The sequence below is a fragment of the Podarcis raffonei genome, chromosome 8 (genome assembly GCF_027172205.1).
Source record: "Podarcis raffonei isolate rPodRaf1 chromosome 8, rPodRaf1.pri, whole genome shotgun sequence".
NCBI classification, from domain to species: domain Eukaryota; kingdom Metazoa; phylum Chordata; class Lepidosauria; order Squamata; family Lacertidae; genus Podarcis; species Podarcis raffonei.
In genome coordinates, this window is record NC_070609.1 from 41725996 (window position 1) to 41738484 (window position 12489).

General features: G+C 43.9%; 1 long non-coding RNA gene across 1 annotated transcript; it reads right to left on the reverse strand.

The window, feature by feature from the left end:
* Positions 1 to 2785: 2785 nt before the first annotated feature.
* LOC128420400 (uncharacterized) lies at positions 2786 to 4318 on the reverse strand. The gene is made up of 2 exons (XR_008332015.1): positions 4197 to 4318; positions 2786 to 3264 (listed from the first exon to the last, which is right to left on the reverse strand). It is a non-coding gene; the product is annotated as an uncharacterized LOC128420400 (long non-coding RNA).
* Between the last annotated feature and the right edge of the window lie 8171 nt (positions 4319 to 12489).

The following is a 12489-nucleotide window of genomic DNA, read 5'->3' on the forward strand; positions in this document are numbered from 1 at the left end:
CGGCCGCCCCCAGCCACCAGTCTAGCTGCTGCATTCTGGATTAGTTGTAGTTTCCGAGTCACCTTCAAAGGTAGCCCCACGTAGAACGCATTGCAGTAGTCCAAGCGGGAGATAACCAGAGCATGCACCACTCTGGCGAGACAGTCCGCAGGCAGATAGGGTCTCAGCCTACGTACCAGATGGAGCTGGTAAACAGCTGCCCTGGACACAGATTTGACCTGTGCCTCCATGGACAGCTGTGAGTCCAAAATGACTCCCAGGCTGCGCACCTGGTCCTTCAGGGGCACAGTTACCCCATTCAGGACCAGGGAATCCTCCACACCTGCCCGCCTCCTGTCCCCCAAAAACAGTACTTCTGTCTTGTCAGGATTCAACCTCAATCTGTTAGCCGCCATCCATCCTCCAACCGCCTCCAGACACTCACACAGGACCTTCACCGCCCTCACTGGTTCTGATTTAAAAGAGAGGTAGAGCTGGGTATCATCCGCATACTGATGAACACCCAGCCCAAACCTCCTGATGATCTCTCCCAGCAGCTGCATGTAAATGTTGAAAAGCATGGGGGAGAGGACAGAACCCTGAGGCACCCCACAAGTGAGAGCCCAGGGGTCTGAACACTCATCCCCCCCCACCACTTTCTGAACACGGCCCAGGAGGAAGGAGCGGAACCACTGTATGACAGTGCCCCCAGCCCCCAGCCCCTCAAGACGGTCCAGAAGGATGTTATGGTCGATGGTATCAAACGCCGCTGAGAGATCCAGCAGAACTAGGAAACAGCTCTCACCTTTGTCCCTAGCCCGCCGGAGATCATCAACCAGTGCGACCAAGGCAGTTTCAGTCCCATGATGAGGCCTGAATCCCGACTGGAAGGGATCCAAATGGTCCGCTTCTTCCAGGCGTGCCTGGAGTTGTTCGGCAACCGCTCGCTCAATCACCTTGCCCAAGAATGGAAGATTTGAGACTGGGCGATAGTTGGCCATCGTGGCCGCATCTAAAGATGGTTTTTTAAGAAGCGGTTTAATAACCGCCTCTTTCAGCGGGTCTGGGAAGGCTCCCTCACGGAGGGAAGCATCCGCCACCGGCGCTCTAGCCGTCTCAACGATTGTTTCATTGCCCTCAGATCCGTGGAAAACCACGGGGCTGTCTGGGCTCCATGCAATCGGAGAGGGCGCTTCGGAGCCAAACAGTCAATAGCCCTGGTTAACTCCACATTCCAGCGGGCCACCAGGGAATCAGCTGAAAGGCCATCAACATGGGATAAAGCATCCCCTACCACTCTCTGGAAACCATTTGGATCCATTAAGTGGCGGGGGCGGACCATCCGAATTGGTCCCACCTCCCTGCAGAGGGGATGGGTCGCAGAGAAGTCCAGTTGCACCAGGAAGTGATCTGACCATGGCACTTCTTTCGTTTCGCTTTTACTTAGTGTCAGATCACCAACATCCATAGAGGTAAACACCAGGTCCAAGGCATGTCCACAGCTATGGGTTGGACCAGACTTATTCAGGGACAGCCCCATGGAGGCCATGCTTTCCACGAAGTCCCGAGCGGCCCCTTGTAAGGTCGTGTCGGCATGGATGTTAAAATCCCCTAGGACGACCAAGCTAGGTGTCTCCAGGAGAACATCCGCCACGACCTGAAGCAGCTGGGGCAGGGAATCCTTGGTGCAGCGGGGAGGTCGGTACACCAAAAGGAATCCTGTACTGCCCCTATTGCCCAACTTCCAGAACATGCACTCGGAAAACTGGGTCTTCCCAATAGGACGCCTGGTGCAAACTAATGACTTCCTAAAAATCACTGCAACCCCCCCTCCCCGCCCACATGACCTGGGTTGCTGTGCGTAAGAGAAACCTGGTGGACAAGCAGCGGCAAGGACAGGCCCATCTGCTTCATCCAACCAAGTCTCTGTTACACATGCCAGGTCAAGTCCTCCATCCATGATCAAGTCATGGATGGCAGTGGTCTTATGAATCATTGACCTGGCATTGCACAGCAGCACCTTCAGGTCATGCGGGTATCCCTTGCTGATTCTAGTATCCATCCGGTCAGGACCAGACCCGGAGGCAGGAATAGTCCTCAGACAACACCTGGAGGGCCACTGGTTTAGAAGATGAGCTTTGGTGTTCTTTCCTTACAAAACATTACACTTTACAGAGAATAGAGCTGGAAGATGAATGCATTTTAAACGTGGAATGTGGGGCTTCTGACCAGATCAAGCTTTGCCTGCATCAAACCACCTCTTGCATAGAGTTGATCTTCTGGTGCCTACCAAATACTTTTTCTTGACTCCAGAAAGTTTTTGATTTCTGATTTTATAGCTTTAACTCATTTTCAGTTTCATTGTACTGAGTGTCCCATACACTGCTAAGAAACGACAGTATTTAAATGGCATACAAACTGCCTAAATAAATAAATATAAGGAATGAGAGTGATGAAGCAGCTTGCAGAGGAGCATTTTTGAACATATTAGATTATTGGAGACAGATAACCTCACTTTTCAGACACCAGTTCTACATACCTAAGAGAAGACATGGTTGTTGTTTTCAAACCGAATTGTGTGTGCAAAGAGAAATAAAGCCAGGAGGGGCTTAATGATTCAAAAAGTGTGTTAAATTAGGCCCAGAAACTAAGACGTTAGCTGGTGCAGTTGCCACAAAGCAATACTGCGGCCAAGGATGATAAATTGGAGTGGAGAATTATGTGCAGGAGCTGCTTTGGTATGCAGCAGTAGTGACAAGCAATAAATAAGATGCATATGAAAAAAATAACAAGAAGTAAGTGCCAAGACAGTAGAGGATAGTTGTTTATTAAGTCTTTCTGGATATTCTCGTTATTCACTTAAGTGTCCAAGCTCTTATAAAAATTGGCCTCTAGGATGTCATTCTTTCAGGAATTCCACCATTTAATTCTCTAATCCTGGAGAGTTCACAGTGCATTCTTTTTCTCTCCTCACTTATTGATTTTTAACTGTTCTCTCCTTTGCTTTCGTTTAATGCTATGCTACTATTATGAACAGGGTCTGAGGGAAGAATAGAAGACCTTGATGCTCTTCTCTAGGACACTGGTTTATTGCAGAGGTGCAATTAGCTAGTCAACTTGGGATAATCAGCTATAGCTGCTGCAGGACAGGAGCAAGTAAGCTAGGACCAATATTTCCTCTCAGCTGCTGCAGTGGTCTTTTCTGGGGCTGGTTAGCATGTGCCAACGTGCCTTCTGGTCTAGTGGAAGTCCATTGCAGTGAATCTGTGATCGCACATGGTGTGGCTGTTGGGTAGAAAAGGTATTGCTGAGGTGTGCTACTTCAGCCAACGGTTGTGTCTTCAAAGACCAAGGAAACCATGATAGCATCCCATGATAGCATCTCCACCCCCATCATTCTGCCCGGACACTGAGGTCCAGCGCCGAGGGCCTTCTAGCAGTTCCCTCACTGCGAGAAACAAAGTTACAGGGAACCAGGCAGAGGGCCTTCTCGGCAGTGGTGCCCGCCCTGTGGAATGCCCTCCAATCAGATGTCAAAGAAATAAACAACTATCTGACTTTTAGAAGACATCTAAAGGCAGCCCCGTTTAGGGAAGTTTTTAATGACTGATGTTTTAATGTATTTTTAATCTTTTGTTGGAAGCCGCCCAGAGTAGCTGGGGAAACCCAGCCGGATGAGTGGGGTATAAATAATAAAAAGTTGTTGTTGTTGTTGTTGTTGTTGTTGTTGTTGTTGTTGTTGTTGTTGTTGTGCTGCAGCTCCAAATATACAGTTTTGAACACAGTAAGCTGCTTTCTAATGAGTCAGACCCTTGGTCCATTGAATGGCTCATCCACACTTCTGCTTGTCCTGTGGCTTCCCCCTGGGAAAACCTGCTGTTTACCTCTGAATTGGAACAAACATCAATCGGGTTTTCTGCAGACTGACGTTTGCCCTGACCCATATATGGCAGTGCTTCCTTGCTCAAGGCAGAGCAACCTTCATCTCTTTCCCTCTTTCCTTTGTCCTTAACAGTAATTGCAGCAGCTCCCGTGTTCTTGTCATTCCATCCTTCTCTCATTGTTTTCTTGCAAGCGCAACCTTCACATTGCAACCGTCACTTGCTCAGCTTTCCTCACACACATTTCAACTTTTAATTTTATTTTACTTTATGTAATTTCTATGACACCACCAGCTGGCATTGGGCAACAGTCAGTGGCATTTACTTTTTAGGGACCATTAATTAATAAAGTCACAGGAACTGCAGTCCAGCACCATTTGGAAGGCCACAGGCTGGTGTGGTGCAGATGATAGTTAGCTAGATCAACTGAAGGTCCGACTCGGTATAAGGCAGCTTCCTATGTCTGAAATAATAATAGAGAACCATTAAATGGGATTTAGTCTATTTGCCCCAGATGACTTATGGGCCATAGAATTCTAAGGAAATGAAATGATACCTGTTTGGACTGCAGTTCCTTATTACTCTCTGTACTTGGTGCCTTCGTATCATATCTTCCAAGGACTGACAAGATAAATCATAGCATGATAAGAGCCTCTGCTCTGCCAAAGGGTAAGACTCATAATCCAGTCTAATTAAAGATGTGATCTCCTCAAATATCATGTGGACAGTTGATCAATATTTTCCTGGCAGTGTCCCCCCCCCTCTTCTTTTTGTTAACCCATGCCAGTTCACAAGAATGCTGGCTTTCAAACTGACTATGACCCATAAATCACCCAAGGCAAATGGACTAATTCTGTTACTGATTCTGCATTTGCCTTAATCTTTCCCATCAACTTCTGAACACTAGATTTCTGTTATTGTTTCTGGCTTTAGGTGTGTGGGAATACCTGCAGAACTAGTTTTTTTGGGTTTTAATTGGCTGGGACGATTTAAATTCATTTTAAATTCTGTTCCAGATGTCCCAAAAGCTTACTCTGATGGCTTTACTAGGGTAGTTCTTGTAGTTTTTGCAATTGTCTATTTCTGGAAAATATGTAGCGTGGAGGCCATCTGGAATGCTGCTGCTGCTATTTGTAAATGAATCATAAGCAACTAAAAAAGAGACTGAAACTGAAACTATAAATGCAGAACATTAATCTGTTGCATAGTCAACTGCAATTGCTGTTTACTTCCTAAAAACCTGTTCCAACAGTTGACTGTCCAGACTCTGCTTGAAGAACTAGAGCAAAGGGGAACACACCTACCCCATAGAAGTTAATGGTTCCCAATTAGCTAAGTACCATGGACTCCCCGGTGTTGTTGTTTTTTTGTAAATAAATTTTTATTAGTTTTTCACAGTTACATTTTCACAAATAAAAGCAGTAATTAGCTCACATTTCTACCAGATCTAAATTTATACAAATGCCTTTTCACAAACCTTCTCTTTGAGATTCTTTAAATCTCTGGACTTCCCTCCATACTCTCTTCTGGTTCCTTATATTAACCAAGTTCTTCTGCACAGCCATTCTTAAACTTTTTCAATTATCATTTCCCTTCATTTTATCTAATTTTCTGCTAGTTGCAAGTTCTGCTAGTTAAAACCCTGCCAATGTATCAACCTGTTTACAGTATTTTTGCATAAACAATAAACGATTCCCACTCTTTTTCAAACTTCTCATTGTCATAGTCTCTGAGTTTTGCTGATAATTTTGCCATTTCTGCATAGGCCAGTAGCTTGATTTGCCATTCTTCTTTCGTCTGTATCTTTTCTTCCTTCCATCTTTCGGCTAACAATATTCGGGCAGCTGTTGTAGCATACATAAATATTTTCTTCTGTTCTTTGGGGAGTTCAGTTCCTATCAGTCCTAGTAAAAAAGCTTCTGGTTTTTTAAACAAAAATTATTTTAAACTTTTTCTTCAATTCATTATAGATCATTTCCCAGAAGCTTTTAATAACCTTACATTCCCACCACATATGATATGGAAATGCAGAGACCTCCTATAACTTAAGCCCATCAAAACTAGTCTTGCCCTCTAAACCTCACCCCCCCCCCAAACGCTCACACCTCTAATTTCAATGTGCCTACTCTGAGTATGACAAATAGACACCAACAGAGGGAACCTTCTGATCTGGATTGGGACTATGATGCAAAGGGAGGGGGCTCTCACACTTTGCCCCCACCATATTCCTCATTGGAGCCCACAGGGCTCTTGGCCACTGCTTTGGGGAGAATCACTTCTCAGTGTTTCCACTTTAAGCGCTATGTTCCTAACAACAACAATACAAATGTTTTTATCTCTGCCTGAAAAAGAACTTCGCCTGGAACACTTCCCTACTGACAAGGGAACAATAGTACCTATCACTCCTCAAAACAACAACTGCCCTGGATATAATGATTAAATTGCTCCCCTCTCCTCACTCCAAGTTCCCCAGAGTCTCAGGATTGAGCTACAACATGTCGATATAATTCTGAAGCTGTTCTTAGTACCAAAGAGAGATTAAGGATGGCAGTGTGGAGGTTGCCATGGTAACTATCAGGGGCTGCTGTAGAACCAGGAATGTGCAAACTGTGGATGCAAGGTAGACGGTCCCTTAGAAAACAAGGGTATCTTAGGGCATCATCCCCCCTCGCCCCAAAAAGCTTGGTTTACTTTAGCAGTCTTTGCTCACTACTCTACAGATGTTTATGAGCAAGGCTGGCCCAAGACTTTCTGCTACCTGAGGCAGGGAATCAAATTGCATCCCCCAAGTCAAGATGCACTATGGTCAGGTCCCACAAGCACCTCTGCCCATCCATGGCAGTTGTGGAGACTCATCCACTGGGGTGAGTGGGGCACTGTCCCACCAACCACACTCTGCCCTCATTCTGTGTTTCTGCTTATAAACTTTTCTAAGCTGCATTCGTCTCCCTGATTTGTCTCAGTGTTGCCACCATAGAACTCAGCAGGGCGGAGGATGCAGAAATAATTAGAATTATTTGGCTCTGCTGGCACTTCTCCACCAACGCTGGATGATAACAAGGGTAGAGCTGGATGAATATATCAAGTTTGGTTCTTTTCAATTTCTAATTTTCCCAGTCTTAGTTAATCCCATTTCCATCTCAGTTTTTTATGCTTGGAAATTCATAGGCATTTCCATGCACATTTATTAATATATAAATATACAGTGGTAAGGGGACGCGGGTGGCACTGTGGGTAAAAGCCTCAGCGCCTAGGGCTTGCTGATCGAAAGGTCGGCGGTTCGAATCCCCGCGGCGGGGTGCGCTCCCGTTGCTCGGTCCCAGCGCCTGCCAACCTAGCAGTTCGAAAGCACCCCCGGGTGCGAGTAGATAAATAGGGACCGCTTACCAGCGGGAAGGTAAACGGCGTTCCGTGTGCTGCGCTGGCTCGCCAGATGCAGCTTTGTCACACTGGCCACGTGACCCGGAAGTGTCTGTGGACAGCGCTGGCCCCCGGCCTCTTGAGTGAGATGGGCGCACAACCCTAGAGTCTGTCAAGACTGGCCCATACGGGCAGGGGTACCTTTACCTTTTTATACAGTGGTCCCTCGGGTTACATACGCTTCAGGTTACATACGCTTCAGGTTACAGACTCCACTAACCCAGAAATAGTGCTTCAGGTTAAGAACTTTGCTTCAGAATAAGAACAGAAATCGTGCTCTGGTAGCGCAGCGGCAGCAGGAAGCCCCATTAGCTAAAGTGGTGCTTCAGGTTAAGAACAGTTTCAGGTTAAGAACAGAGCTCCGGAACGAATTAAGTACTTAACCTGAGGTACCACTGTATAGTGTGTAATTTTGCCTACTATGCACATTTTTGCAAACAGGTTCTCCTGAATCTGGTTTTGGGTTACGTTTACAGACATATGCATTTTGGTGCATGCTAGATTATATTTTATTTTTTGTACACTTTATTTTTTTGTTCCAGATCTGTAGGGAAGTGTGAATTTTGAATGATAATTGTGTTCAATTCACATACTGGTTTGGGAAGTGCAAGTAAGGGTTATTGTCTCATTAAAATGCCAGCTAAACTGAACTAATTGTTTCCTTTCCCAAAACAAGGGTGACCATGTTTTGCATCTCCCAGATATCAGAAGGAATGCCCTATCTATGTTTGTCTTTTTTTCTTGGCTTGGTAAAATAGAGACAAAACCATCCCAAGGCATGGTTTGTTGTTGGTTGGTTGTTGTTGCATGCAAGCAACAACACTGCAATAGGGTGGAATCCTACAAATGACAAAATGGCATGATCAGGATGTGATCCATAATCCTTTTATATCCAGTAATGTGTTGTTTTGGAGAAACGGAGTTGTAAAAAAACAGCTGCCTCATAATAAGGAATATCACATTATTCAAGGGAGATGTACATGTCATTTGATGGATTGCATCTATACAGTTAACACAGCCTGTGACAAATTCAGATTTGTAACTGCTGTAACTGTCTGAAAAGCAAAGGTAATGACAGGTTCATTACAGCAAAAGCAGCTTGTATTTATTACCCCCCCCCCCCGGTTATGTAAGATTTAAAGAATGTTCTGTTCCTGTATTGATGTGCCAGATTGAATAAAGAAAATCTCCACTCTGAAATCCATAATTTATTATTGTCTTCAAACTATAGCATCCTGATCACAGAATCACAGGACATTTAAAAGTTTTATTTTTTAAATGCATTTAACATACAATATGGAATGCATCCTAGAATTCATAGCTGATTTTGTTAGTAATATATATATATAGAGAGAGAGAGAGAAGAAGAATTTTTGTATGTCAAGATTGAAGTTTAGGGCAAGCGTTATTTAATGAAATATAGGCAGGTAAAGAAACCTGTTTAGTGGAGTCTGAATTGTGAAGTCAAAGTACAACAAACACATCGTTTAAATGCCTGGAATTTAATACACATTTGAATATGATCATTATATCAAAGGAGAGAAATTATGGCTCAAAGGGCAGTGAGGAGATTGAAAAGGTCTGCCTTGAGTTAGACTAATGAGAGGGAGAGCATTATTGCAAACATCCCTTTATATATCTAAGCTGGTAATTAGCAACATTATTAGTATGTTTGAGCAATTCCAGAGATCAGTTTCTTCCATCAAAGATTAACTGCAGCTGCTTCTTTCCCTGTGTTCTTCATAGTGAGATGCTGCTTACCCAACTGTATTCATATTCTGCTTCTCATTCTGAATCTCCCCTCCACTGTACTGATCACATCTCTCGATAAACCTGACAGTCTTCTTGAGTCGGTAAGTAACTGAAGTGGAACTGGATTCTTTTGAGTTCAGGAGATTTTCTCAAAAAGCAAAAATGTACAGGTTTAAAATATATCACAATTACCGTATTTTTCGTCCCATAGGACGCTCCGTCCCATAGGATGCACCTATTTTTTTTGGGGGGGGATAAAGGAATTCCCCCCCTTTATTTCCCCCCCAAAACCAGGTCGGGGAAACCGAACCAGGTCGAGGAACAGTGGGATGGCGGCGCTGCGCCTCCCTGCTGTCCCCCGAGCTTGTGGGGCTGGCCGATGTCTGCCCGGCGCGAGGGGCGCTCTGCTTCAGGGCACTCCTCGTGCCGGGCGGCAGGCTGCTATCCGCTCTCCAAGCTTCAGTGAAAGCCTGCATTCGCCCCATAGGACGCACCCAGAGTTCCCCTTCATTTTTGGAGGGGAAAAAGTGCGTCCTATAGGGCGAAAAATACGGTATATGTAAAGAAAAGTTCTTTGCATTGGCATTGGGGCATTCTGTAATTGCCTTGAAAAGTTTCTGCCTTCTTTGATATGCATTATTTTCTTACCTTATGCTCTGACTATGTATTTATATTCCTTCTTTCTTCCTATGTGGGAAGGCAGCACACATAGGATTCTCAGTAAGTCCTTGTCATGTGTTACTTACTCACACTTTCTGAAACAATATGAAAACCGAAACACAGTCTTTCTTCGAAATTTGTACTTTTCCAGTTTTTGCAGTGCAGTTGTCCAACTAATAATGTGTACATAAATGCATATACTAAGTGCGCGAAAAATGTATGTGTTATGTACTGAAGGTCTCACCCTGGGCCAGCAGGGGGGATACTGTAGATAGTTATGCAAATGAAGTGATGTTCAGTGATTGGATAGTTTGTATGCAAATGAATGATCGAAAGTGACGTTCAGTGATTGGATAGTTTTAGAAAGTTGTTACAGTAACAAGGTACTGGAGCTCTATATAAGCAGGCTGACTGAGCCTTTCTGCTCAGTTCAGTTCTGGCCTCAGAATAAAGAAGAGCTTTTTTGAAGAATCGCTGTGTCGTCTGATATGTTCGCCCACAACTTAACAGTATGTGCTAATGAAAATTATGTACAAAAATGCATTATACTGATAAAAATTGCTTGCAGGCAATTTTGGGACTGAAGAATGGATAGAGCTTACAGTTTGACTTCTTTGATCCCTCTCTTGCTTACAGTTTCTGTTTTGTTTAGTTTCATTTACCCTTTCAAGGCCTCTCTGTTCTTGTCTCAAGCTTTTTCACATTGTGAGTCTGCAGCTACCTTCTTCTGCATTTAACTTTTGAACAGCACCTGGCCTATTTTCAGAATCTTTTAAAGAAATCGTAATTCGACAACGATAAGAAAATCACTTTTCTTGCAATACTTTCCTCACATCCAGCTCCTGTGGAAGACATTGCCTGTTTCCTGATGTAAATGCAGAATGCAGAACGAAAAAGAAGATTAAATTAAGCTCTTGGAAACCACCTAGTGTCGTTCTGTTCTGATGTTAAGTCTAATAAATCACTATACATTGCTGGTTGTTAGCAATAATGGATATCCTCAAAAAGGCTCACAGTCAGCAAAGGGACATGGCAACCAGGCCAAATCCACATATATGATTATCTACTGGTACAGCCAAGTTTTTCTTTTCCTTTTTTGGCCCAATAACCACTCTTGTTGAGATGCTAACTGTATAACTCTCTTTTGTTGTCTATGTTTTTAAAGGAAGTTAGAGACAGTGGCCATGATCCACAGGGGAGGGGGGTGCTCTGCAGGCATCTAGTTGATGGGAAATGCCCCCTTTGATATGCAGCCTGCACCAACAGCTAGCTGTTTTTGCCATGTGTTAGAAAGACTTTTATTCAGGCGGGACTTTAGGGAATAATAGATGTGACCCTTCATAGGCCCTTCAGATTTTTTGAATTTTACCTTTATTATTTCATTTCTTAAAAAAGATAAACCACTTTTATACTAGTGATCTATAAATGATTATAAATGAATAAATATGTAGTTTAGTCCTCAGCTTTCTATCTAAAGAGCTAGTTTGGCGTGCCAAAATTATTGTGGGCAACCTGTAGGATTTTATTTTATTACTATGTCATATCAAAATGCTTCTGAAATAGTGTTTCAAAGTTGATTACTTGGGGTGGGTGGTGGCGGTGAGGGGGCTTATTTTCAAGAAACATTCAGAGACCCCTGGGCCTCATGCAGTAAGTCGATTCTAGTCATATGTTCCCCATAGAAACCCACAACATTGTGGTGCTAGAAGCTGCTTGTTCCAGGGAATGCTGAACCTTAGCTTAAGAACCATTGGATGTAGTGCTCAGGCCTTGCTTTCTGGCTTCCTATGGACCTCTGTGAGAACAAGATGCTGGACTAGATGGGCCAGCAGGCTCTTCTTGTGGTCATCCCAGACTTTCTCCATGGAATTCAGATAGGATACATGGCTCCCCCCCCCCCCATTTTATCTTCAAACCAACCTTGTGAGTTTGGTCCCAAGGTGAACCTCATAGGGGGTTGGATTTGAAACTGGTTTTCTCCCTGATCCTAGACCACACTTTCAGAATAAACATTTTCTCACACTACACCATTTTAAAATTGATAATAAATACATTGGAAAACACTTGCCATCATCAGTGTGGTGTGCCACAACCTTTGAGAACCACTGTCCTAGACCAAGCATAGGCAAACTCAGCCCTCCAGATGTTTTGGGACTACAACTCCCATCATCCCTGACCTGTTAGCTAGGGGTGATGGAAGTTGTAGTCCCAAAACATCTGGAGGGCCGAGTTTGCCTATGCCTGTCCTAGACCAACACTCAGACATATAAGCAAGACAAAGAACCAAGCAGAAATTGGTTCAAGAGGACTGGACATTTAGACCACTGTGAATTAAATTCAGTGATGTAAGAGGTGAGTGTAAGTTCATATGTTATTATCACACACATGGCTGCAGATTGAATGTCAATCACTTATTTGCAGCTGTGCTCACAGTTCATTCAAGATGATAGACCTTGGTAGATACAACTGTCAAAATATAGTCTAGGACCGGTGGTTTTCTTACTTAGTTGAGTCTGAAATTGCTTGTGCCTCACAGACTTCATGCATGATACAGGGAAGCTCCTACCTAGGTAGCAGATGTGCTCCTGATGTCCTGAGCTGGGTGTCCTCCTAATGTCCTTACCTCAAGATGCTCCTAAAAGCCTTTTGTTGGCTGGCTTATAGTGAATCAAACTTGAGAGAGGCAATTGATCAGCCTTCTGGGCTGAAGTACAACAGCTGTGTTAAAACTGGGATGAAACAATGTGCAATAGGCTCAGGGCACAATATGCCCATATGAAAGTATTGCTGTCCTTTT